Below are 27,181 nucleotides of genomic sequence, written 5' to 3'. Positions count from 1 at the left end.
AATTCTATATGTAGTGCGTGTGCGAGGAATATTCTATGAATATTAATACAGTATTTCTCTTTCATGGAGACATAAAGGCTAGACCATGACGGAAACTATTGATGCGATTCAGTAGCTTAGGAATGCAGAGAAGGAAGGGCTGAACTGATAACTAGAAACATAACATATTCTTGGCAGACTGGGAGGCAGAGCCAGGCCGGGCCGGGCACTGCGAGGCATGAAGTAAGCGAAGGGTCAGGGATACAGGTGGGGGCTGTATCGCTCCTCGGAGAGGGTTCAGGAAACAGGAGCTGAATCTGGGTCCGGGCCCTTTTGAGGCCTAGAAACGGGGACAATTCAATGAATTAACGTGTACACTGTAAAATGTGGCAACGTAGGTTTACATAGGCCTAATATTCGTTGTTTTCACGAAGACTGGAAACTGGCATACTAGAGATGGACACAACTGTAATTGCATATTTAATCAAGAAGAGGGGAATACATGCATATCGATCATGCACATATAACATAAGATGGGGAACACGTAGGCACATACAACATGGCAAAATTTACTTTTCCACATTCCCTCCTTGTGCCCTACGTTTCCATCAGGAAACATCAATATTCATGATACCATCTATCATTTCATATAGCATCATTTGCTCGTCTCGAATTGTCTTGGAACGGGATTTAGGACTAGGAATACAAGAGGTAGCACAAATGCCGCAAATCGCAGGGCCACATTGTATACAGAGGCAGCAACTGAATATGATCATTACTGCAATACCCAGGAATGACAATACTTTCCATCCCCAGGCAGATATAATACTCCAGAGCCAACCGGACCATGTCCAGGTGCCTGGATTCTGGTGTAACTGATGAGCAATTTTATGAAGTCTGGTTATAGCTGAATAAACAGACGGCGCGTTATTAGGAATGAAAATGCAGCAACTAGATCCGATGACTCTACATGCTCCTCCTCTATCGGCCAGTATGACGTCAAGAACGAGACGATTTTGGAGCACGACAAATCTCATAGCAGATTGCTCTTCAGTTAAGTTACCTAGAGCAGAAGTAGTCTCATTCACTACTGCTTCAAGGGTTCTGGTTAACCTACGTATTAACTTACTATTCTGGACAGGTCCTATAAAGAAGAAGAAACCTTTATTAAAGTCTTGATACTGTTCTAGAGTAGTTTCAGTTTGATCGACAATTGGGGACTCGATCTCCCTTCTATGTCTGACGTGTACTAGATGTGTGTTTCTGTGATAATCAGATGGGGCTAGAAAAACTGGTGGCAGTAGGAAGGCAATGTAACATGTTCCATCCCAATCGAGGGGCAGACGAACATATGCGGTCTGACCACAAACAAAATAAGTATGACGTGAGGCTTTGAAAATAGATTTCCCACTGTCACTATACTCGACAATAGTAGTACAATCACTATGTCCTACATGTGCGGAACCATTCTTTCTGACACATAATTCGCCTTTGACTGGTAGTACTGAAATAGCAGGCAAATCTGGAGTAGTATCAGACTGAACATTCAGGACCATGAAATTCGAAGAATAATTACCTAAATCATATACTTCATTTTCTAGGTCTAACCCTGTTCTATGGGGAAGACCTTGCTTGTCTGGAAAACATGTTCTATTCAGAAGGGACATATCATGGGAGGATGACGTTAACGTGGACCATGCTCCACACGAACCATTATGTGAAAATGGATAAGGAAAGAGTGGCAGAACTCCCTTCGGTGTCTGGAAAGGGGGGAGTCGACCACACACCCAACAATTAGTGGCATTGCTGGTCTGGTGTGAATAGTGTAACATTCTGATAAATGTGTTATTTCGCATAGCAAGACGATAGGATAGCTCGTGAGGAGGCAGATCACTAAATGTGTGCTCTACTGTAGCATTAGAAAACTTATTTACATGTGAAATTGGAAAACATAAATATAAAGCATAACTTGTGCAGGTAACCATTAGACTCAAGAGTAACAAAAAACTTAGAACAATAATACATATTTTAGAGTTTTGACTAACTCTCTCACTATGGGGGTCTATCTCATACATGTCAGAAACCTGTCTAACCGTTTCACCCGAGAGGGACTTAGACAATTAAACTGGCTGACTTATTTTACTAGACCTGAGTTTCTTTTTATACTCCTGTTGCGGAGTTTCCTCTAACAGGGGAGGCTTGAGTTCAGAGTCTGTTTTTAGGCAGTCTTTAGGAAAAGTCTTTTCCTTAACAAATGTCTTTTCTGGTAGTCCATGGAACTTCTTTATGTGGGACAGGTGGACCCATCCCTTCCTGCCCTCTAGTTTGGCCGCGGTCCTTGTTGTAAGTAAAACTAGGCGAGGCTCCTTCCAACGGGGCTCCAGCGGGCTTGAACGATCAAAATTTCGCACCAACACGAGGCTTCCTGGAATGACTTCATGCGGTTTCACCTCGGTGTTGTCTGGAAATGCGGCGGCAACCTGTGAACGACAAGAGTGTAGGGCAGACATCAAGGAAGCTAGGTAATCTGTCAGCATATTACTGGAAACATCTGTAATACTGCGGGGTCTAGGTGTACCCCACATGTTTGGGGGGCGGCCGAATACGACCTCATACGGGGACAGACCTGATCTGGAATGTGCAACCATCCTCATGTAAAATAAAGCAACTGGCAGGGCAACTAGCCAGTCTACACCTTTTTCTCTACATATTTTTGCAAGGCGGATTTTCAACGTCTGATTATGTCTCTCTACGAGACCGGCTGCTTCAGGATGGCGCACACAATGGAACTTCCACTGGTACCCTAACAGAAGGGAAACATGCTTCATAAGTTCAGATGAGAATGGCTGGCCGTTATCTGAATACACGACCCTAGGGAGTCCATAGCGGGGAAAGAATTCACGAACCAACTGCCTGGCAGTGGTCGCGGCTGTGTAATCTGGAACTGGATATGCTTCTGTCCACCTGGACAAAGCGCATACTACTACGAGGACATACTTGAAACCTCGACATCGCTCCATCTGAATATAATCCATCTGGAGGACTTCAAAAGGGTGGTCAGGAGGTTGGAATCCACCTTGTTCCACCGGGACACTTTTACCTGGATTGAACTGACAACATATCATACAGGTACGGACTTTCTGCTTGGCTGCAGCTCGTAAGTGCTTGTTGAACCAAAGGTTCTGAATACTGTCTAACATAGCTTTCTCTCCTAGATGTGCTGGACTATGTGCGGTATTAATAATGACTTGAACCATAGAGTCGGGGAGAAACCATGTGGCTTTTCCCTTCGTCAACCATCCTTGATCTGTCTGGACCCCTGCTTGTTCGGACCATTTCTTGATTTCTTCGGGAGTAGCATGTAACTGTATGTCTATGACATCTTGTGTAGGGTCCTTAACTGTCATACATGTAGTCTGTTCTGGAATGAGTGTCTGTGTCGTGTTAACTGGAATGTCTGGAGTCTGAGCTGTAAGCTTGGCTGTTCGATCTGCTAGATCATTACCTTGGGAAATGATGTCAGTAACTTTCGTATGTGCCTTGCACTTCATGATAGCGATAGCTGTCGGTAAATGTATTGCATCTAACAGAGCTTGAATGAGGAGACCATGCTGAATCTTGGTTCCATGAGAAGTCATGAAACCTCTCTCCTGCCAGAGCACTCCGAAGTCGTGTACGACTCCGAATGCGTAACGAGAATCTGTATATATGTTTACTTTCAGGTTCTTAGCACGTATGCAGGCTTGGGTCAGAGCAACTAGCTCTGCTGCTTGTGCAGACAGGGTGTCAATACGGTGTGTTTCTATAACTTCGGTGTCAGTAGTCACTGCATACGCGGCTACTAGTTCTCCTGTACTAGTTCTCATACATGAACCATCCACATAAAGTGTCAGGTCGGGATTAGGTAATGCAATGTCTGTCAGGTCTTGTCTTGGTCTTGTCATAGTGTTAACAACTTCCACACAGTCATGTGTGGCAGGATTCGAAGTAACTGACGGTAACAGTGTAGCAGGATTTAAAATGTTGCAGCGTCTGATTTCTATGTGTGGCTGGAACAGTGTCAGTTCATAACCTGTTAAACGTGCAATTGTCAAGTGCTGAGTCTGTGTTCGGTTTAAAAGAACTTCCACGGAGTGTGGAACTTGTACTGTCAGGGAGTGTCCTAACACTATGGAATCACTTTGTCTGATTGCTAGAGCTGTGGCTGCAACTGACTTGAGGCACGCAGGCAGAGCCTGGGCTACTGGATCTAATGTGCTCGAGAAATAAGCACAGGGCTTGTATTGTCCTGCTTGATCTTGTGTGAGAACAGATAATGCAGTACCATCACGTTCTGTGACAAAAAGTGTAAAAGGCTTACTGTAGTTCGGTGTTGCTAGAACAGGTGCTTGACATAAGGGTTTCTTTAATTCATAAAAAACAAGTGTATGTTCCTGGGTCCAAGGGAGGACAGTCGATACGGCTGCCTCCTGTGTCGTTAACTGTATCAGTGGCTTGGCTAGAAATGCATACTGAGGAATCCATTGTCTGCAGTAAGAAGTGAGGCCGATAAAAGCTCGTACTTCCTTCTGTGTCTTGGGCTGTGGAAGACTCGCTATTAACTGGATACGGTCTGGTGTCAACTGCCTACCCCACTTGGACAGTAAGTGGCCTAAGTAGATCACTTGCTGGACACAGAATTGTAATTTGGAAGGGGACACCTTGTGCCCCTGCTCGGCCAGGAAATACAGAACGGTAAGTGATGCACGCTCGCAGTCACGTTCAGAACGGGCTGTGATCAGTAGATCATCGACATACTGGAGCAGGGCAGTGTCAGTTGGCATGTGAATATTGTCTAGTTGTCTCTTAAGTGCTTGACTGTAAATACTAGGACTTTCTGTGAAACCTTGAGGAGCTCGTGTGAATTTATAGCTCCTTCCATTTAAGCAAAAACCAAAAAGGTACTGGCTGTCTGGATGAATCGGGACACTGAAAAATGCATTCTTGAGGTCGATAACAGTGAAAAATGTAGCTTCAGAATCAATGGCTGTCAATAGGGATGAAATATCTGGGACTACTGGATACTGGGGTATGATACATTTATTAAGCTCTCGAAGGTCAATCACTAATCGATATACTGGAGGTGCATTGGGATCAGTACGTTTCAAGACTGGAATGATAGGAGAATTACATACATTGGAGTCAGTTTCTACAACCACTCCTTGAGCAATGAGCTTGTCAATAATTTTGGATAAGGCTGCTACAGCCTCAGGTGGCAATTTGTACTGTCTGATTCGTGGCAGAACTATACCTTGTTTGAGAGTCACACGATGGGGTGTGATGTGCATACATCCTACATCAGTTGGACCTTGCGCCCATAAATTCTGTGGAACATTCAGTAATCTTGGATCAAAATCACGTAATACATAGTGACCTTTAAAGTCTCTCAAAAACAATCGGACTCCTTCTGGGGAGCAGCAAATTACTGCACCTAATTCCTTTAATGTTTTAATGCCTAACAAATTTTCTGGACATGATTTCGTAAGTAACAAATCAGTAGTTCGGGACAATGGACCAACTTCTAGGGAAACTGGTTTCGAAATTTCGTTCACAATAGGCTTTCCTGAAAATCCAAGGGAAACATTTTTAGAGCCTGAGAGCGGAGCCCCTGGAACCTCGTCATGACTGATAGTAGTCCTACTTGCCCCTGTATCAATCAAAAACTTTCTGTCTTTCCCTAATACTTGACTGTGTACGTAGGGACCCTCTTGATCTACAGGTATCTCGATGAGAGGCAAGCCTACCTCCCTCTCTAGGCTGTTTCAAGAATACTGTTGATACTCTGGATACTCTGACTGAGCATACTGGTACATCTGCTGTGTACCATGCTGTGTTGCAGCGATAGGCTGCGGTGCTGGAACTGTCTGTTGTGCATTCTGTGGTGACTGAGAAGTCTGTGAAACTTGTTCTTGTCTAGGCGGACGTGGTCTTTCTTTAGTCTTACCAGTAGCTATGTTGTGTTTCAGAACTGCACACTCGTTTATAAAATGACCTGGCTGTTTACAATAATTGCAAGTCCCTTTAACGGGAGCTGCAGGATGACTGGCTTGATTCGGACCCCTCTTCTGACTGTCTTGTGGAACAGATTGTGCAACTAATACTTTCATTTTCGTATCTTTCATACGTCTCCTTTCATGTTCTTGCTCTTCCCTGATTCTATTCTGGTGATACTGGAGCATCTGGAGCATTTGGGACGGAGTATTAGCTTGCCAACTACTTTCGACTTTCAAAACTCGATTTTTAACTTGTGGACTTGAATTCTCGACTAGTTTGGTAACAAAAAGATGAGGGTACGACTCACTACCTGTCTTCAAACCACTGTTAATAATAAAACATTTTTCAAATCTAGAATAAAAATCACTAGTGTCTTCATCCTGTTTCTGTTTACATGCTGAGATTGCATCCCAATCTTCCTTTTTCGTGGCTAGTAACCTTGGCAAGACCTGAATCAATAACTCGGGCAATTCTTTAACCTTAGCCCCTAGACCGGTACCTGGTACTCGTGAAGTATCTTCAGCTTCTAGAGCTGTCCAATCAATCTTTTTCTCTCCCACCTCCCATTCCTTTTCCTTGAGTTTTTCATATACCCCTGCGGGCAACAGGACCTTTAACATTTTAATGATATCTGGATATGTGTATTCTCCCATACGGAGCATGTCTTTTAATTCTCGATGGAACCCTGCTGGATCTTTGTCGTGACAGGGAATTAATTTCTTCATCTCTAAGAGTTCCATCTTGGTGATAGGGGTGTAAACAAATACTCGTTGCATTTCACCACCCGCTGTCCTAACTGGGTGTACTTCTCGTAGCGGATGCTGTCTATCTATGTAAAATGATTTACTTTCTGGAGGTGAGACATGAACAAAATGCGGATTCAGAAACGTTCTATATTTGTGGCGCTGTTCTAGAATGACACTAATTAAATCGGTACCTAGACCTCTCCATCTATACTGGAGTAACTCGTTCAGAACATCATGCAACGGACCTGGATCAGAATGCTGTCCCTCATACAGTGTAATGAGGTGCTGGATCATATACATACCCACCAGTCGCTGCTCGGCTGGGGGCAGTTTCAGAAACATTTGTGCCACTATTTCGTCAGGAAAAGTGGTAGAATCAGTAATCCATCGGACTGCTGATCGGACTAGTTCTTGTTCATGCATGGTACTAAGTTCACTATAACCGATTCGTGATTTCAGAATGTGATCGGTAGCTTGAAATACTTGCTCAAGAGAACCTTGTTCTGGTGCTGGAAGAGGAAAAACTTTCTTGTGTTCTAGGCGTGAATGTCGGTCGGGAAGTCTAGTTCTACCTACATACGCTATTCTGGTGGGATTCTCGTCGTCTACCTCTTCCGTAGAAGAGTTGTCTTCTTTCTCACTTACTTGTGCTGCTTTTCGTTTCTCGTGTAACTTTATTATTTCCCTACGGATCTTCTTATACATACTGTCTATACAGTTCTGTGTCTTGTGTCTTCCCTCGGCTATGTGGTCACTCCACCTGGTCAGGACTTTCATTTCTTCCGGATCTTTATCCGGATAATCTTGTTCTCTTATCAAACAATTAATTAGAAACTTTAAAAGCATAAGCTGAATCTCGACTTTTCTTTGAGACATGGCTTCGCCAATACTTTCTGGATCTACTCCTGTACGGATGAAACGATATATTCTATCTAGATATTCTTTCATATTCGGTAGGGTGTCTAAATACTCGGTCACCCGTCTTACACGCAATGAATATATAACCATATCATCATCACCTGGGACTGGATCATAACGGCATTTGGTGAGAGCTCGCTTGATATCTGCAACGGACTGGGGTCTGGGCGTACGCTGTAACGCACGTTCATGTAGCTCGAGTAATGACAGACGTTTGTGTTGCGGCGGGGTACAAGGAGGACTTCCCCCCCCCCGCGGCTCCTAAACTGGAATCGTCGACGGGTATCGTACGGGCTGGCAGAGTGACTGATGTAGCGGGTACCTGTACTGTAGGCTGGACCGGGGGTACCGTAACAGGTGCTGTAACGGGTGCCCCGGTGGCTGGAGGAACCGAAATTACATTATTTACGGAAGCTGGCGGAACAGGATTTGCATATTCTGGGACTGTGTCGTCCAAATAGGACGAGAGAAAAATATCAGCTGCGGTCGGTTTGTGACGCAGCTTAATCGGAACTAATGGCGGCGGAAAATTACATGGTGCTTCCGGGGTTGCTTTCGGCAAGCCCTCGGCAAGAAGAGGATACATACCCTTAATAAGGGCATTTCTCTGTCTGTCTGACTGTTCGGCTTTAACTCGTTCACCTACTTCGATTAATTCCCTTTCTTGGGCTCTTTCTGAGGATTCCCTACTTAATTCTGTCTTTCTGATTTCTTTTTCGGTTCTTTTATGAGATTCTTTGCGCCATAACTCGATGGCATCTTTCTGGGACTGTCTGGATTTCTTTTTCCATAATGCTTCTTCTACTCGCATGATACACTCGGCATCCCATGTACCTGACACGGGCCATCTATATTTCTCTTCTAATTCCTTGGTGTACTCCACCCATAAGTCTAGATATAATATGGCACTTATGCCATGCTTATGATACATAAAATGACCTGGACTGTCCCTAGGCGGGACAGGAACTGCTTCCTCTAGCAGACCTTTTCTAGTTCTTAACTGACGTAATTTCGAGAACAAAGGCATAATTTAGGCTGGAGTCTGGACACAATACAATACACGATAAACACAATAATAACTGAAAAACGAATCACTCATACCACGACATTGAAAACACATGGAATAACATTTATAATAACAGTTCGGACAGAATACATGAATTTTCTCGAGAACAGAACTTACTGGAATTTACTAGATGCACTGCTAAAACAGTACGAAACTTACCGGTCCCATAAAGAGACACGTCAGGACCCGCATCCACCTAGGTGGACACTTCGTGTTGGATCTGTGTACCCAAACCCACGGACCAGAGACAAATTACTTTTGACCCTGTCTAGATACTACCCCAGCAACGGTACTCACCGGGCAGCAAGAACGGAAGGCCTCGGACTGGACTGGACTGCTACGACGACGGACTACGAACTTCGGACTTCAGTTACAGGTGGGCCTCCGGATACCTCGGACCTTGGACTCTCGGCTTGGGCTCTGGTCGGGACTCGCCGCGTTCCTCCACCGCCTCGTCTGGATGCTGGACCGCAACCTCCGTCTCCTCCGTGGGCCTGAGGGATACTTGAAGCAGAAATATCTGCACGTGCACGGTATGGTTCCGTCACGGCTGCAGAGGATCAGGGGGCCTGCGTGGCTTCTCCGGCGCGTGGGGAAAGGGCAAGTCCCTATTCGGGCGCCATTATGTGGTAAATAAATAATTAATTACCGGTTCTATTTTTCAGGATACTCATATAAACAGATAGCTCAATAAATAAGAGTCAAAATTCGAGGTAGCTGGAGTTTACAGGCTTTTAATCAGGCATAAAGGACAGGAACAGGACAGCCTGCACGGGAATAGGATGGCAGCTGCCGGGGGCAGGATCTGGGAGCATAAAGGGATAACATTTTAATATCCGTGCACAATATATATATTTAAACAAATACATTACATTCAATACAGTAGGCGTGGTTCGTAGCAGTCGCGAAAGATAAGGGCAAAATGATGTAACAAGAAGGCGTGTACAGGGCGTATACATAGACATGTGATGCAAGCGTAACAGAATATGTCATAAACGGGGCGGAAACATGGAGGGGGCTACCTGAGCAGCTGGGACCTCTAACCTAGTGGTGCGCGCAAACTGGCAATGACGTGTTACCAGGGAGAACTGGGGGCTATGACTTCTGCGCTAGAAGAGGAGACTAAAGTCTGGAGTGTCAGAGCGACATGTACCCAGGCATATCTAGTATCTGATGTTTAGAGTACATGTTGATAGAATCCAAAAGTTATCAGGGTAAAGGCTAATAGACTCTAAGACTGGTGCATGCATAATTCTATATGTAGTGCGTGTGCGAGGAATATTCTATGAATATTAATACAGTATTTCTCTTTCATGGAGACATAAAGGCTAGACCATGACGGAAACTATTGATGCGATTCAGTAGCTTAGGAATGCAGAGAAGGAAGGGCTGAACTGATAACTAGAAACATAACATATTCTTGGCAGACTGGGAGGCAGAGCCAGGCCGGGCCGGGCACTGCGAGGCATGAAGTAAGCGAAGGGTCAGGGATACAGGTGGGGGCTGTATCGCTCCTCGGAGAGGGTTCAGGAAACAGGAGCTGAATCTGAGTCCGGGCCCTTTTGAGGCCTAGAAACGGGGACAATTCAATGAATTAACGTGTACACTGTAAAATGTGGCAACGTAGGTTTACATAGGCCTAATATTCGTTGTTTTCACGAAGACTGGAAACTGGCATACTAGAGATGGACACAACTGTAATTGCATCTTTAATCAAGAAGAGGGGAATACATGCATATCAATCATGCACATATAACATAAGATGGGGAACACGTAGGCACATACAACATGGCAAAATTTACTTTTCCACAATATAACACAGTGAAGAACAAGGGGGAAGAAAGCAAAATAACTTGAGTCTGCATTGAGATGTCATTGGTTGGGGCAATGTTCCCTCAGCAAAATGTCCTTTCTCTATTTCCATTAAAGACAATTTCTTTAAAGAGATATTTAGCAAAAGGCACTCATCTGATAAAGTTTGACGCTTACCCACTACTAGGAGCGGGTGCCAGAGGCACTGCAAATTCATGGCAGTGTTGATTCTCATTTCTCAAATTAAGGCAATTTTGTGCATTTAGGGTGACTAGGTTTGTCTAGCTTTGGGTAAATCAGGGACAGGATTAATCTTCACTTATTCCACTGCAGGGGACCTGCCACCACGTGCTTGAATCTCCTATGAACTGTCAGGGTACTGCGCCATGTGGAGAACAGGGCTGGAAATTGGCTAGGGTTTACCCATAAAGTAGTTCAACAATATTCGTAAGTACTCAGTGGAAATTAAAAGAGCTCAGGATGGTGCCCACTGTGCTAGAGCCTTAGCCGGGAAATAGGAGAGTGAAGGAAGAGCTTCTCGAAAATACTTGTTCCGGCAAGTAAAGTTTTGTGAAGTTAACAAAACAAATAAACCTTGTAAAAACTTAACAAAACTTTAAATGCAAAATTTAAATTTCACCCACTTCTCGTGATAACTTGATCGGCTGCAAGCGATCTTGTAGCTTTACTGATTTTTATAATGCCTCGCGAAGTTTACAAACTTGGGCTGGTTTTCAGCAAAGCAAACTGTAAGAAGCTTGTGAACTCAAGGGCATATTTGCAAGGAAATGACGGAGCGCAGAGCTGCAGCAAAATTAGCAGCACCACAGTCTGCCATTTCCAAAAAGCAGGGATGTGTCGTATGTACAGCAAAATGACACACCCCTGTGTTTTCCCAAGCACTGACACTAAAAATCGGTTCCTAGCGCCAACGCCAAAGTGCAAGGGTGCCTGCGTTGCAAGGAATGATTGTTAAAAAAAAAAAAAAAAGAAAGAAAAGAAAAGATTGTTAATGTACAGGAAGGTGTGCCTTCCTGCACATAAATATTCAATAATAGTGATTTGTTACACACAATACAGCCTGGTATTTTTTGGGTTTACCTACCTGATCCTGGGCTATAACTCTGCTCATTACTGGTTTTGCTGTGCAATACTGCACCATGATCTCCTACCCACTCAAGGGCAAAACTAACATTCACTTTGAAGCGCATCCCTCAGCAAATTACTTCCCAGCAGCTGCAGCCACCTCTACTCCCTGGCCGCTGCCAGTGTAAGCCAAGAAGACGCATCACGGTTTGTCCTCCAATCGGCTCTGAGGGCAGCGGGCCATCAATCCACTTTTTACAGCCGAGTCTTGTCTATGTAATAATATCTCGCCTGGGGTGCTGGGGTCCACAGCCGTTTATGAGAGGCATTATGGTCAGAGAATGAGATCCTCTGTCAACTGTATCCTCACACCCCATTTTCATCATTCCACAAGGCTGCACTGATCCGCTTCACTGTTAAATATCTCCTGAGCAGAGTCTTTAGAACTATGGGGAATATTATCAACAACTGGCGATATTTATCGCTAAATAGGCTTAGCAACATTTTTTCTATCACCGTGCATCGCCGGATTTTATCGCAGACATAACGTGCTAATCCAGCGATATTCAGGCATTAGCGCCAATAGGTTCTTAACCTAAATATCCACCTCCCATTGGATATACAGGTTAAGAACTAGTCTGAGCAGGTGTTCGTTTTCAGTGATATTCGCGCTAATTTTTTTTATCGCTACGCCTGTGTTGATAATAGGCGATAGCGAAGTTAGCGACAGCTTTCAGTCGCTAACAGTTTGGGTACGCTCACTTTGCATGTCATTAGCGATAAATATCGCTGACATGCAAAGTGGGCCCCAAACCGCTCGCTATCGCTTCAAAGCTGTCGCTAACTGATGTTAGCGACAGCTTGGTAATAGGGCGATGAAATTATCGCCGCTTTGCGGCCGGAAACGGCCGCAAAAGTGGCGATAATTTCATATTGCCCACCTTGCTAATATGCCCCCATGTGATTTGTCGGTGTTTTTTGCTTAATTATGCATTTGTCACATAACCCATTATCTGCTGCACAATCTGCATATTTTAACAAAAAGAGTCTAGCTCAAACTGATCAAAAGTTACTAAAAATGCAGAGACAGGTGTTACTGTGCACTGTAAGGCCCTTCACAAATGTTGATCGGTCACCTTTATTTTGCTTATTGCTGTATTTGAGTGTTAAACTGACACTAACAACATGAAACATTTGTCCTGGCAGTGTAAATATGTGTAAAAGTGACAAAATAATAATCATAAATCACAAAGTGTGCAGCATTAGTCGCAGAATTTGCCTTTTGTTGCTGCAAAATGTAGTCAACCATGCCACATATTTCCAGTACCCCTGACTCTGATGTATCTTCATTGCAAATGTTGTGAAGCATATAGCCAACAATGACCCACATTCACAAACCTCTTCCGCTGGGTTTAGGACACAAAAGTGACGCAAACTTGCGCAAAAAGTTTTTTGTTGGATTTACTTTCCAACGCACTGGAAAATTGCCTAAATTAATGCAAATCAGCACAAACCGTTGCTTTGTGTTACTCTGCGCCAGAGGGGCGTTACATGCTTTTTGACACAATACCCTATCTACTAACAATAGTAGACAGGGTTTTACACCAAAAATGAATGCGACTTTGAAGCAGGTATACAAGAAGAAATAGTTTTATTTCTCCTTTCTTTTCTGACTTTGCATGTAAGCTGCACTGTACAGCACACAAAGTAGGAAATGTTTTACAATTAGTATTAAGGGTAGCCTTCCAGGACAAAACCTACGCTAAACTCACACATACACCTCCCCACTATGGTGCAAAGGTGTGTGTGCGTGGTGCTCCACAGCCTGATTGGGAAGGAGAGTGCCAAGACTCTACAGATGTGGCGCTTTCCAGTTCTCTCCCTCTCACGCAGTGCAGCATTTTTGGGTGCTGTGCTTCGTTGTATGAGTTTTGTAGATCTGGACCAATGAGTGTAATATCAGTACAATTTCTAAACAAGCTGTAGAAAAAAAACATTACACAGTCGACTTAGGATTTGTATGCCATTATTTACAAGAGGCCGTGCTGGTTTTTGCTCAATGCACCGCATTTCATGCAGGGGCTTTAAAATTGGTATGTCAATTGATGCTGTGTTTTTGCATCACAAGGCTTGTCGTGAGCACAACAATTTAATGAGTAAGGACCATGTATCCTGAAGTCGCCAACTTCTGTCATTGTGTGGTCTGCTACAGGCTTGTACTTTCCACGGTTCCGTTCACCTCTGGAGAAATCTCAGGCACTCTTATAGATGATGTGACAGATGTCACCAACAGCCGTAGTAAGTGACCTCTTTCATGGTGTATGAGATGTCACCTGGCGCTGGTTGTACAGTAATTGTTGTGAGTGATATGTGCAGCGGTAGACGAGATGTCATATTGTCCGGATTTGTATTCACACTTGCCAAAGACTGATGTCTCTTGAAAGCATCGGATGCCACCTGGAGCTGGTGCCAAATTAATAGGAGGTGTGAGTGATGTCTGTGTGGTTTGAGGTGTCATCTCGCGATGGTGGTGACCTAATAAGTGCCGTGAGTGATGCTTCTTACGGTACACGTGAGAAGCCATTCGAAGATGGTCCGAGGCGACTGAAATGGAGGAATCTATCAGCTTCAACCACTGAATAATGGTGCCATTGACTAACAATTACTCACCAATGGCCAATTCCCCTGCATTGGACACAAGCACAAACACCGCAAACCACTACTTGTGTACTTTTGCGAACTAGGACAGTTCTCTGCACAATGTGAGATTTACAACCATTAAAATATCATGACAAGCCCTGAGCTAACTGAAGGAACAAGAAATGGTCTTCTATTGGCCAAAGTGCCATGGGCAGCAGAATTAAAATGGCAAGTCCTTTGACCACTCCCGCCTGACATGATAGGGCTAGCTCTTCGTATCACCCTAGGCCTGTCCGCAGGCTTCCGTCTGCTCCAGAGAAGCTATCAAAATGGTAATAAGTGGAAACTGCTGAAAGTAAGTAGGGATCTCAGATCTCCATTTACATTCTGTTCTTGTAGCTGCCTACGTAACCTCCAAGACTAGGGTAACACGGGTGTTGGATGGGGTACAAAGGAGAATCCAGGGATATCACAGCTAACCAATAACGAAGACAGTTTTGATGAAGCATGAGCCCCTCCTCATTTTCAAGAAAGTCTCACTGATCTCAAATCATGGTAAAACACTGAGAAACTGTAGTACGACTTGACGGGCTGTCTGCTTGATGTCAGTCATTGACCGGAAAAAGAAGTCGGGCCGAAGACAAATTCAAAATGAGGAAAATAGCAGCACCTAGCTCTTCCATTGCAGTTTGAGCACTGCTCCAGGACATGAATAAGAATTTGTAGTTCCAATTTGCAAGGATTGCCATGACATAGTTTAAAGAAAGACAGCATTCTCTCCCTTCCTTTTCTTTTGTTTTTTTTTAGCAATTATGCTCCATGGAAGTCCTTTACTTGTCCTGAATTTGAAACTTTGGTACCACCATTCCACAGGTATTGAGAACACTCTCAACCATCTGACCTTATTTATTTATTTTATTTATAGACTTTGAAGAAGACCTTAACACATTGATGCCTTCAGTTCTAACAATACCATGCTTCTTCAATTCAGACCGTTTGTCTTGGCACCTTTTTCCTTCAGACCCAGAGCTGGAGCCCAGCGCCCACCAAGAGATGGAGTCAGTTGCATGTGTTCGCTGTATCTACCACTCCCTCAACCATTAAAATGTACTCAATCATTGGCTGAAACTTTAATGACTCATCACTGTTATAATTCCGTTTTTACGATTAGTAAGCCAGCATTCGTGCCATTCTTCCACTGAATTCACAATAGTTGTTTCTCATAACTCCCCATAAAGGGATGAATAAAGAAATTTAAAAAGCATCTTTTTCAAGATGGCAAACAATTTCGAGGACATAACACAGATGGACTCAGAGACAAAGGAGCTGAAAGACACAGCGATGGGGAGTTCGGATTGGGACTCGAGACACACTAGGAAGAAGGTGAGTCAAACACGGATAATAAAAGTGACAGATAAGTTTAAACCACACTGATATTAATGGCATGCTATACAAAATGACCAAGTACATAATAAAAACTACCCTGCTTCCTATTAGAGTTTAAAAAAATATTCTTTATATTAACATAAGATTGTCACATCATCACAAATTATACTATTGGTGATCGACAGCAAATGCAGCAACAGTCAATTTCACAGTTCTAACTCAATGCTACACAGTTGGTGAATATCAGTAGGAGGCAATAGTCGCTTTTAGGTCTCGGCCTGCATAGGCTGCGCTTGCACAGTCTCACCGGCGAGATCTTATATTTTTCAGTGAGGAGCTTGAACCCGCCCCTCTTCTCCATTGGCTGGCTTCCTAAACAGAGGCCAGCCATTGGAGGGGCGGGGCGTCTGTCCGTGTTTTTGGGATTGAGGGGCGTGTTTTTTTAGATTCTTTCTCTCCTCTTCCCATTTGCTGGAATTTTACATTCCAGCCAATAGGGAGAGGAGAGAAAGAAAAACACGCCCCTCAATCCCGAAAATGACTGTGGTTTCTCCGAGGCATTCCTGCTTCGCCACGGAGAAACATGGCGGTGTGTATGGCGTGGTCCGCTTTCCAGCCGAAGCTCGCTAACTGTTAACAACTTCTCTCGCTCCTCCTTGAAACCAGTCTTTCTTAGCCCCTTGCCGCCTCTTCCACTGCCCCTCTGTGGCTTCACACGGCGCGGGTCTCTCCTCCTGCCTCCTCGTGGTGGTTCGTGTAGGGGCTCCCATGTGCCGGCTCCTCCTTCCCCCTTCCCCAGCTGAGAGCAGCATGATGACCAGCAGCGCTAGCTCAGCCACCGCAGCCAGCCCGTCCCGAGCCACCTGCACACTGCCCAGGCTCTGAAGAGCAGCCCCGCGCTCCCACTATGGTGGTGCTTCTCGAGCGGGAGAGCAGTGGGGCAGCCTCTGGGGCTGAGCAGCCGCCGGAGGAACCGGGGCGGCCACTGTGCTAAGCCGCGGCGCAGAGTCTAAATAGGTGGGCCCCTTCTGCCCCCACTGGCATGCCCCCCTCCCCCTAGTGTTCCAGGTGATCTGGCGGTGGCGTTCTGGCGTCTGTTGGCCTGGATTTAATTGGTAACTTCTCCACCGGTGCTGCGTATGGCCCGCGTCCCTTCCCCGGCCTCTCCACACCTGTGCTGTACTGACGGGCCCTGAGGTCTATGTTTATGTTTACGTAATTTGTATAGCGCAACAAATACCCGAGGGTTTCTCGGCGCTTTTGACCTTTGATGGACAGGACCAGCGGATGAGATCATTGATCGAATAACCAGGTCTTCACGGCTCTTCGGAAGGAGATAAGTATGGGACTGATTTTGATGGACAGGGGTAGGGAGTTCCAGAGTTTGGGGGTCGCCACCAGAAAACGTCTGTCTGCCCAAGTTGAAGTTCTGGTGCGGGGAACGGGTAACAGGAAAGTAGAGGCTAATCGTAGCGATCTTTTTGGGGCATAGATCTGAAATGCATTCCTCAAAAAACGAGGCCCAGTCTCATGTATGGCTTTATAGGAGATACAGAGTGCCTTGAATTTGATCCTGTTCCTGACTCGTAACCAATGGAGATGGCGTATTGCCAAAGAAGTGGAGTGGTGTTTGGGTATGCCGAGCAGAACTCTGGCTGCCGCATTTTGAATGGACTGCAGCTTGTTTAGGACTTGTTCTTGTGTATTAAGGAATAGCGCATTACTGTAGTCCATTTTTGAAAAAAACAAGGTGGTGATCAGAGTTTTTCCAGCTGACGCCGGCAGGTATGGGAGTAGTTTTTTTATTTTCTTCAGTAGGAAAAAAGAAGAGGAGACTACTGAATTGACATGGTATTTAAATGACAACCTATCATCGAAGATGACTCCAAGGTTTCTGACCTTGGTCACCGGGATCGGTGGAGGCCCCATTTGCTTGGGCCACCAGATGGAGGGCCAATCCGGTGAGAGGGTGCCAAAGGCCATAACCTCGGTTTTGTCCGAGTTAAGTTTCAAGCAGTTCCTCGACATCCAGGAGCAGATGGCTAGCATCCCCTCCTGGAATCTCGAGGCAACTGCCGGTCCGTCCCTATGTACCGCCAACACCAGCTGCGTGTCATTGGCGTAGGTGGTTAAGGATAGTCCGTGTGCTTTTATAACTCTCGCTAAGTCCGCTACATATATATTAAATAATGTAGGGCTTAACGATGAGCCTTGGGGTACCCCGCAGGGTAAGGTGAAGAAGGGTGAGTAAAACTCCCCCAATCTCATCGCCTGCGTACGGTTGGCCAAAAAAGAGGTGAGCAGGCCCCGCTCCTGGCCTAGTTCGATACCGTGCACTGAGTTCCGGTCTGGGCCTCTGCACACCCGTCCTCTGCAGGCCGGAGGTGCCCAACGCAGGAAAGCCCAGGAGCTCTTTGGGCCTTTCAGTCGGGGGGGTGCTCTTTGCACTGTGGCCAACCTGGTTCTTCATCCGTTGTGTTACTCGTAAGGGCCCTCAGAGTGCCCCGATCTCAGCTTCCTCTCAGTCCGGCCCAGCCGGGCCGCTTCTCCACCGATCACCTCTCCCCGCCATCTGGGGTGGAGCACGTCTCAAGCGCTCTCAGCCTCTCTGACCCCCCTCAGTCTCACCTCTCTGGCCGGCCTTGTGATCCGGTTTTTCGTGCCTCTGTTCCCTTCTTGTGCTCCGTTTTCTATGCCTCTGTTCCCTGCTTGTGATCCGGTTTTTCGTGCCTCTGTTCCCTCCTTGTGATCGTTTTTTTCGTGCCTCTGTTCCCTCCTTGTGATCCAGTTTTTCGTGCCTCTGTTCCCTCCTTGTGATCCGGTTTTTCGTGCCTCTGTTCTCTCATTGTGATCCAGTTTTCTTTGCCTCTGTTCCCTGCTTGTGATCCGGTTTTCTCGTGCCTCTGTTCCCTCCTTGTGATCCGGTTTTCTCGTGCCTCTGTTCCCTGCTTGTGATCCGGTTTTCTCGTGCCTCTGTTCCCTCCTTGTGATCCGGTTTTCTCGTGCCTCTGTTCCCTGCTTGTGATCCGGTTTTCTCGTGCCTCTGTTCCCTCCTTGTGATCCGGTTTTTTCGTGCCTCTGTTCCCTCCTTGTGATCCGTTTTTTTTGTGCCTCTGTTCCCTGCTTGTGATGTGTTTCTTTTGTGCCTCTGTCTGTGTGGCTCTGTCTCTGTGTGTGTGTGTGGCTCCATCTGTGTGGCTCTGTCTGTGTGTGTGTGTGGCTCTGTCTGTGTGCGTGTGTGTGTGTGTGTGTATGTGTGTGTGTGTGGCTCTGTCTGTGTGGCTTTGTCTGTGTGTGTGTGTGTGTGTGTGTGTGTCCCTGTCTGTGTGGCTCTGTCTGTGTGTGTGTGGGGGGGGGGGGCTCTGTCTGTGTGTGTGTGGCTCTATCTGTGTGTGTGTGGATGCAAATGCAATAGGTCTCGCATTTGCGAGCGATTAAGCTATTGGCATTGTAAATAACAATGCCATTTATTTATATGCTTGTTTCGTTTCTGGCTAGAGTCAAGAAAAAGAGAAAATTACTTTCAGTATCTAGAGCCTAATCGTTCCGCGTTCTTAAGTGATATAGGATCACACACACAAGATCTTGGGCGGCACACAGCCTCCCTCTGTATACATTTCTCCAAATTTTCCTCCATTTTTGTGGGCATCCCTTAATTTCGTAGACAGATCTCTCAGCTTCCATGTCCCTCTTACTGTCCCCAAGGGATGGGGCTGGTGCCACCCCCTATTTTTGTGCCTTGTTGCATTTGGCCACCATCATGCCCAATGTAGACCAGGTTTGTTCGGCCCGTGACAGGTCAGTGGCGTCCCATATGTAAAGGAGGCACCATTTGGCCGACGAAGACATGGTGTTTCCTGAGACTGCACTCATACATGATATCACTTCTTCTCAGTAGGTTTGGACCAAAGGGTATCCCCATAGGATATGGAAAAAGGCTCTCACCTTTCCTGATGACCTGAGACACAATGCACTCATTTGTTTACCCATTTTCACCCGTTTGGGACATGATGTATACACTCTATGTAATATTCCCATTAGAGATCTAATTGTTAAAGGCAAGGGCTTTGCCCACACCTGGGCCTATAAGCCTTCCAGAAGTTTTGGATCCAGTGCACTGGTGAATCACTGATGATGCACCACACACACATAACCTTGATTTCAATCGTTGGGTGATCCCTCAAAGCAATCTCTTCCGTCAATGGTGAGGCTTCCCCCACTTCAGCATCCTGAGCACGCAGGAATGTTTATAGAAGATCTGGTTCTCCACCTCCTCTTCAGGTAACATTTTGTTGTTGGATATCCAAGTTAAGCATGACACTTAAAAAACGAAGGAAACAAACTACCTAAGTGTAACAATGAAAAGAAGCACTGAATATTGGTCACTAGTAAACTACACAAAAAAATTAACCACGCCTTAGTCCAAGGTAAAACACAGAGACAGGCCCAGCAGTGACCAAGAAGCTAAAACGAACAGGCAAGATCTAGCTCTTAGTCTTAAGCCCTGGGGAATCTGCTTCACAATAACCTAAAAACTCCAGCACGTATGATTGTATGATTTTAGTGAACCGTGTTTTTCTCAAAACCATATTTTCTAGTATTTTTTTTGTTTTAAGGCTGCTGCATTTTCTGCATATAATATTTGCAAACAAGCATTTGGAAAGGAACACTGCGGAAAAAACAGACTTCTGATCAAAATCACAAACTTTGTGTAAGTATAGTCTAGCACATGGATACTCACAAACATTCTCCCAGGGGCCACAACGTTTGGTTTGTGATGTAACCAAGGGCTGCATTTATGCTAGTACACAGGTGGTCAAGAAGGGGGCGTTTGGGGGGGAAAGATTGTTGCTGTATGGTGGATATAGGGAAAGGGAAGCATGTATCATGTATGTCTAGTGGCTGAACTGCAATGTGAAACCAGAAAACCTGGGATTTATCCCGGCTTCCCCACTTGACCAAATTGTGTGATCCTAGGCAATTGTTTTATTTCACTTCCCTCCATTTTCTTCATTATCACATATAAGAGAACCTCAAAATGCATGACTTCAGTTTCTGCATTGTACTAAACCTTCTCCAATGTTTCATGTGATAAACTAGAATGTTGTTCATGCATAATAGGTACCCAGGCCACCCAAAGAGTGCACAAAACAACCGACTTGCCTTGTAGTTCACTATTGGCATTGTTCTCAGGGTGGTGGGGGAGAATGAATGCTCCTGAGTTTATAGTTGAAAACTATCACTTAAAAAGAAAATACTTTAAATAAAGATTTGCTTGTTTTTTTTTACCATCCTTTTAATCATAGTGCTGAGCCAAGTAAACAGCAACCCAGTGCTGCTGTTGACCATGGAGCCACATGTAAAGGTCACGAGGGCCGCATGTGGCCCCCGGGCCGTGCTTTGAGTATCACTGGTCTAGCATCTTTGCATTAACCTAATTTATATTAATATCTATTCCTGCAGTCCTCATACCCTTTAAATGTTCCTCACCTCTATGTATAGTAAGCCTTTTCTTTCATCTCATTGGCTATCACCACTTGTTTGACATTTCCCTTTATTAAACCCTCCATTTTTCCCATTGAATCCTTTCCCATCCTACCTATATGACTCAGCACGTTGAAGAAGTAGCATCACGCTGTAGGGACCGCATTGCAAATGCTCTAAAAATATATAATGCCAAGAGGACACTTCCTCATATAAGATCCCTGCTTTACTGCACCAGTTAAACCTCAAGCACAAAGATGTGAGGAGAATGTTGAAGCTTTGTCTTGCAAGGGAATGGGAATATATAACTTAATGGCTGCATTCCAACACTTTGGGCTACAAAAAGCAAAGTGGAGCTTCTAAAAGTGATGAAATGCATGCGAGAGGAATATCTGAGTTGCTTAGGAGGCAGGGGTGCTAGCCTTGCCATCACATCTTTAGTGTTTGAATTGAAACACTGAGAGACAGGGAGAATTCAGAAGACAGCCCTCTCTGTTATCATTGAACAAAGGGATTCAAACTACATTTTACTTACAAAGCTAAAAAAAATAGCTAAAAAAAAATGTAGGAACAGTACACCGTTTACTTGCTCTGTATTATGAAGCCGTGGCCTTGCATTTTGGGTTGGAGGGATTTGCACAGGGTTGTTTTCCCCTGCATAACAGCACAGCACATATAAAACAAGTGATTGTGGCTCAGAGGGTATATCTGCTGTTATTTACAAAACAAACATTGCAGGTCTTCCTATCACCATTTTTTAATTTTGTAAGTTGTACAGAGCTATATTTTGGCAAAGAACCACCAGCCACATTTAGAAATGTTCATCTACCAGGTGGGGGGGGGGTGATCTCTACGCCCACAGTGCTTCTATTGGGGAGGCGGGGGGGGTGCACTCTATACACAGTTGAAAATTGAGTGGGTGCTAAGTTTTTGACCATCCTGCATTATTCTTTGGTTTTACTTAAACACGCTTGTATTTCTCATTAAGGAAATTGCATTGTACTGCACATCACAGTGCTCCTAAAACAACTATATTGCATTGTGAGCTCAACTTTTTTTTTTGCATTGGGAGAAGCACTAATGCTGTTCCAGAGGTGAATACAAATGGCAATTTTCCTCTGTTTTGAATTCAACTCAGAAATTTTGCCCACCCTTACAAGGAAGCATCCACTAGAGGAGAAGGTCCACTATTCCACCTCAGCAGAGCCGGAACCATGAATGCATGCATTGGCAGACTCTGCAGAAACTGAAGAGCAAACAGACTCTGCATAGAATTAAACAGCTGGACACTTGGCTGATGGAGACCCACTTTGGTTGCTTTAGGTACCTTTGGCAGGTCCCCAGATCGCACAGGTGAAAGTAGCAAGGGTTGTGCAAGGGAACAAGGGGCAATGTTCTGCTCTAATACTTACCGTAATCTTCATTATTCCTGAATCTGTTGTCCTCGTCCCATTCATGACAAGTGGGGATAGTCATCTTCTGACAGAAAAATAGAATAGAGGAATGCTGGGACCCTGACCCTAACCCCAACCCTCCCACTGGGAGTACATAGGTAGTACTTACCCAGCATTCAGCCTGAACTACCAAGCCCCCAACAGGAAGGCCGGCCATCCAGGAGGGAGGGTGGTGTGTAATGTGACGAGGACAATGGGGCCAGGAGTAATGAAGATTACGATAGGTAATAGGGCATTAAACCCAAGTCCCTCCTGTCCTCGTCCCATTCATGACAAGTGGTGAATACCAAAGCCAGAAACCCAGTTTTTCAAAACTCTCAACCACACCAAAGGCAGTGACCCAAGGGAAGCAAAAAGAGGGAACCAAAGGAAACAACAGGCAGAGCACCCAGTCAGGAAAGCACCCCACCAAAAAGCAGGGGTGCACCCACCCAAAACAAGCGGAAACGACCAATATGAAGAAGAGGAAAACCCACAGAGGGCATTCAACACCCTGAGCCAACAAGGAAGTAGGAGAATCCACCAAAAAAACACCATAGGCAGCCAACAACAAAAGGACAGCAAGGAGACAACACATGGAAGAAGACCCCAAGTGGACAAACCGATCAGCAAGCCAGAAACAGGCCAACAGGGACACAACCAAGGACTGAAAACCGTGACCATGGAAAACAGAAGGTGACAGCGACACCAAGGAGGGAGCCAACCAGAGAAATGAGAAACAGGGCACCCAGGCCCTAACAAAAGGCAAACCCCAAATCGCAAGCGGAAGGGAGCACGCCACAACGGTGACCAGGCAAAAAAACAAAGGCCCCCCTACAAAGACCTCAAAGGCAAAGCCCCAGAAGGCAAACAAGGGCCAAAGCAACCAACATCAATGGAACCCAGTGGACCTGATAAGACAAAGCTTCAACAAGACACTAAAAACCCACAAGGGCACCCACTGGACAAAAGGCTGACAAGCCCAGCACCACCAGGCAGCCACACCGACCCGGCAGTAGCACAGACACAGAGCGAGCCATAGCAAGAATAGAAGGGAAGCCCAGACAGCCAAACGGACACACAAACAACCCCAAAGAAAGACGAGGGGGAAAAAAGAAGACCTCACAGCCCCCGTCGCAACTAGGCACAAAGGGCCAACCACAGGGCAAACACCAACACCACCGGGCAGTTCCACCAGAGACCAACCCAAAAAGGAAAGAGGACAGGGCCAGTCAACAGGGCATAGGCACAAACCCAAAGAACCAACCAAAGGAAAACCAACCAGAACAAACCAGGAAGGGGGGAAGGACCAGCCAGGGACCAGCCCCCCTAACCAGAATTACCTGGCCCCCAAGAGATCCCAGAGGACGACGCCACCGAAATCCCAAAGAGGAGGACCAGGCCCCAGAGAAGAAAGTCCAGCATCAACCACCAGAGCTGACACAGAACAGTCGCCAGGGACCCAGCCCGGGAGACGAAGATGGAGCCAGAGCAGGAGCCCAGGGACAGTCCAAGAGGCAAAGGCCAAGGTACACACATGAAATTCAGGGAAACACGAACACAACCACTGTACTGCCACCCCACAAGGACCCTAGAGCTGGAAGGGAGCAGGCCCAAGTACCTAAAAGAAAACCAGCCTCCGAATGATCAAAAGACCAACCAGGAGGACCAGACAGTCAGACCTGACCCGGAAAGGACAGGGGAAGAGCCAGAGACCAGAACCCCATGAGACCCAACACCCCACAAGGAACAAAGCCAGCAAAAGAACAACAAAAGGGTGGAAACCACCAGACCCAGACCCAAACCGATCCTGGGCCAGACACGAAAGGCTAGATCAGCACAGGCAGGCAGGGCAAATCTCCAAGCCCACAGAAACCCAAAGAACAAAGAGGAACAACAGGGGAGACCTCGCTCCAAACAAAACAGCCCCAGGAGGACACCCCAACCACAAACCCAGGAGTGGCCAGAGCAGGAAACCACAGCCCCAGAGAAGGCACACACCGACCACTGTAGAAGAGGCACAATGGACCCCCAACTGAACAGCCAGCCAACCCAAGCGTCCCAGAGAACCCAGGACTACAGCAAGGGCTACCCCAAGCGAGCCCCAACACCAGCAGCAGAAGAGCCAAGACCAGAAACAAGAGAAAGAACAATTTAGCCAGTGAGGCCTCCAAAGAGACCCAGCAACCAGCCGACCAAACCACAGACAGGTCAGCAAAGACCGGAGGTCACAAACACAGAATCCACATAGGCATGGAAGGAGCGGGACAGGGCCAACAGCTGAAACCCCAAAACCCCCAACCACTGAGGGGAGTGGAAAAAAAATGAAACCAGCCAAGCCACAGAGGTAACAGAAGCCAGGGCGGAAGCCAAACAGACCGCACAGGCACACAAAATCCATGTCCCAGAATGTACTCAGGGAGAGCAGGAGTAGGGGAGAAAACTTCCAGGGCAGTAAGACAAGGAAACCCGCTACAACCAAGGCAACAGAATGCAAAAAGCAGCCGGGAAGCCAGGGGCCCAGGCAGTTGGACCCAGCGGCTCAACCCTCACTTAGGGAATGCCCATGCAGAGCACAGACAAAGCAAAGGACAGGGAGGTCGGCTGAGATCCCTGGCACACAACCGCCGGACCTCACAGGACCAAAACACAAACAAGACACCAGCCCTACGGCCCAGACCAGCAAGGGCTGAGAACAGAACAGCCCGGATAAAAACAAAACAGCGGCAACAGACAAAGCTCCACAACCAGACCGGGAGCTGGTTGGACATGAAAGAGGCACAGCACCAAAACCACAGCCCAAAGCAGGAAGAGCCCAAAATAGCGAAACACTGACCCAGGAAACATAGCCGCTGGCAGAGGGACAACAGCCCAGGAACAGGCAGGAGTAGAGAAGCCAGAGGAACAAGACCCCACCCGAACCACAGCCCCATGCCCCTGGACAAACAGCAGCAAGGTTGGCAGGCACCCAAAGTGGCAAGACAAACACCACAAGACTGCACTCCTGACAGGGGGAGTGGGGGCACACCGACCAACTGAAACCCCCGTCAGGAGTAGGCCCAAGGGGAGCAGGCAGGGAAGACAGGAGCGGGTAGACAGCCAAAGATCAGCCCAGCTGGAACCACTTGCCGAAGCCACAAACGACAGTACCACCTCACCCCTACAAGGACCAGGACCCGACTGCAGAGGGACCAGCCACCAACCAGCCTGAGACCATGCAAGCAAGAGACAACAGGACACCCCCAATGCTGACACCACAGGATCAGGCAGAACACATACACCAGAAAAAAGGGGGGGCAAGAGGCAGAACATATCCCAGAGCGGGCACAAACCCCACAACACAGCCAGCACAAACACAGACCCCCAGGCAGCCCAGAAGGACGCCAAGCGAGCGCCCGAGCAACAAAGAGCACACAACACCGTGAAATCCAGGCAGACACTCATCCAGGCAGCAACCAGGCCCGAACCTGCTGAACCACCGAGAGTGGAGGAGAGCCGGTGGCACGGCCGGACGCCAAGCCATAAGTGAGCCCACCCAGGGCAACCGGAGAACAGCCACCCGGACCTGCAACCACACATGGGCCAAAGAAAGAAGAACACTCACAGCGGAGTAATGCAGGGGGAACCAAAATAAGGCAAATGAGGGACCCTGGACCCCATCAGCCACAGGACAGTACCATAGAGCAACAGCCCCAGGCAGTCAAAGCACAAAATGAGAAAGGACAGCAAGAAGCACATAGCACCAGGCAGTCCCAGGCAGGCCCCCACATAGGCACGAACAAGGCCTGACCAAGTGCAACTCCTGAGAGGAGACAAGACTAGGGGCAAACAGGGTGGAATTGCCGCAGGCCACAAAGAAGGGCCATGGAAGGAGGAGCGCAGGGCAATGGGGAAAGACACCCAACTCCCACAGCCCAACACCTGCAAAAGAAAAACCCACCAGCACAGAGCAGTCACAGGTGGTCTTCCAAACAGGGACTTTAAAGATTACAGCACCTGGTAGTCCCAGGCAAACTCCCATCCAGGTAAAAACCAAGCCCGACACTGCACATCTCCAGAGAGCAGACGAGAACAGGACCTCGCATGCGGGAAGGCCGTAGGCTGCGCATACATACTCCATAGCACCAGGTTCCCAGGTGGACTCCCAATCAGGTAGAACTGCAGAGAACAGAGGAGACCAGGTGCCAACAGCCAGCTTACAGCACGGGAAAAATCCAGCAGAAAGGAAGGAAACAGGCAAACAGCTATGTAGAACTCACCCTGGGGCAGGGGGGAGCTGGGAGACCCCCAAAACCCCAAAAAGGCCCCCCTCCAGCCAGCCCAAGGTGCACCACCATCATCCATGCCAGGGAAGGAGGAAAGTAACCAGCTTGGTCCCCAGGCACTCCAGGGGCATGAAAGTCCTACCTTTCCACAGCAACGGGCATCCCAAGGTGGTCTCACAGCAAGGCATAAGGCAGGTCCAACCGCGCCTAACTGCAGAGAACAGACGAGAGGCAGTACGGCATGGAAACCAGCGACCGCGGAGCGTCTTCTACCCGACCAGGCCTTAGGAAGACGCGCCTTCCAACGCGGAACCGACCAGGAGGCCAGTGCAC

This window comes from Lissotriton helveticus, chromosome 9, assembly GCF_964261635.1.
Source record: "Lissotriton helveticus chromosome 9, aLisHel1.1, whole genome shotgun sequence".
NCBI lineage: Eukaryota > Metazoa > Chordata > Amphibia > Caudata > Salamandridae > Lissotriton > Lissotriton helveticus.
This window is presented reverse-complemented; position numbering follows the sequence as displayed.